This window comes from Lissotriton helveticus, chromosome 2_1 (genome assembly GCF_964261635.1).
Source record: "Lissotriton helveticus chromosome 2_1, aLisHel1.1, whole genome shotgun sequence".
Taxonomy (NCBI): domain Eukaryota; kingdom Metazoa; phylum Chordata; class Amphibia; order Caudata; family Salamandridae; genus Lissotriton; species Lissotriton helveticus.
In genome coordinates this window covers 1,908,851,191-1,908,852,736 of record NC_136059.1, presented here as the reverse complement: position 1 = coordinate 1,908,852,736, position 1,546 = coordinate 1,908,851,191, and positions in this window count along the sequence as shown.

The window sequence follows — 1,546 nt, the reverse complement described above, 5'->3', positions numbered from 1 at the left end:
TAATACAATTTCAAATTAGGCAGTGCAATTCCGCCCTCTTACCAGCCCCTATGGAGCTTGGTCTGTGCAATGCGCGCCGGAAGGTTACCCCATAGCAAAGTCGAAACCAATGCTGCGATCTTTTGAAAGAGTCTCGGAGTCACCGGGTAAGGGGTATTTTCAAGTATATATAGAAATCTGGGGAGGGACTTATTTTATACAGTGCGGCCCTTCCCAGTATCGTTAGGGGCAGTCCCGCCCAGAATTGGACATCTTGTTTGAGTCGCGCCAGAGGAGGTGCCAAATTTTTATCCATAAATTCTGCCGGGTCCCTCGTAACATGTATACCTAAATATTTGAAGGAGGATCCAGCCGTTTTTAGGGGGCATTTCAATGATAGCGTTGGACTCGGACCCTTCAGGACATACATCTCAGACTTGTTCCAATTTACCGTGTAACCCGACACTGCGCCGCGTTCATCACAGAGTTGCAAGAGCGCTGGTATACCCTGTTCGGGGTTAGTTAGGTAGACCAGCATGTCATCGGCATATAGGGAGAGCCTGTCTTCCCAGCCCTCCTCCCAACGTATCCCCCTCAGCAGCGGGGATGTCCGTATTAAGGTGGCCAAGGGTTCCAGGGAAATCGCAAAGAGTAATGGTGAGAGGGGGCAACCCTGACGAGTACCTCTCCCTAGAGGGAAGGAGCTGGAGATATGGCCGTTTGCCGCCACCTGCGCTACCGGGTCAGCATAGAGCAGCTTAATCCAGGCGATGAATTTGGGGCCGAATCCCAAACAAGACAGAACTTCGAATAAGTAGTTCCACTCCACGAGGTCAAAGGCCATCTTGGCGTCTAGGCTCAAGATAACCGCTTGCGTTGATAACATGTCCGCCCTGGCTAGAGCCCCATGTAGTCTGCGCAGATTCAGCGCTGTGTTTCTACGTGGCATAAAGCCGGATTGATCCGGATGTATGATGTCCGGCAGATGAGGCAGGATCCTGTTCGCTAAAAGCTTGGCAAGGATTTTGGTTTCTGCATTAAGCAGCGAAATGGGTCGATATGAGGAGCATTCCTCGGGGGGTTTCCCTGGTTTGGGGATAGCAACGATCGTGGCCAATCTCTGATCTGGTGGAAGTGCCCCTTTCACCAAACATTCTGTGAACATTGCTAGCAAATGTGTACTTAAGCTCTCCGATGCCGATTGATACCATTCTATGGGTAAGCCGTTCGGTCTGAGCGCTTTGCCCGGATTAAAGTCATGTATAGCCCTTTGGATCTCATCCACAGTAATGTCTGTGTCTAAGTCTGTAGCTGCCTCGGAGGAGAGGGTCTGGACCTCGATACGTTCTAAAGCTGTTCTGGCAGTCTCCGGAGTTATCATGCGTTCAGGGGTGTAGACTCCCTTATAATGGGTCGCAAGCGCTTCAACAATGCGTTCCGGGTTCGTGTGTAGCACTCCCCCGCTATCCCTCAATTGTTGGATCCCTCTAGAGCTGCCCCCTTTCTTATCGAGCCATGCCAGTAGCTTGCCCGCCTTGTCCCCCAACCTCGTATATCCTATTCTGGG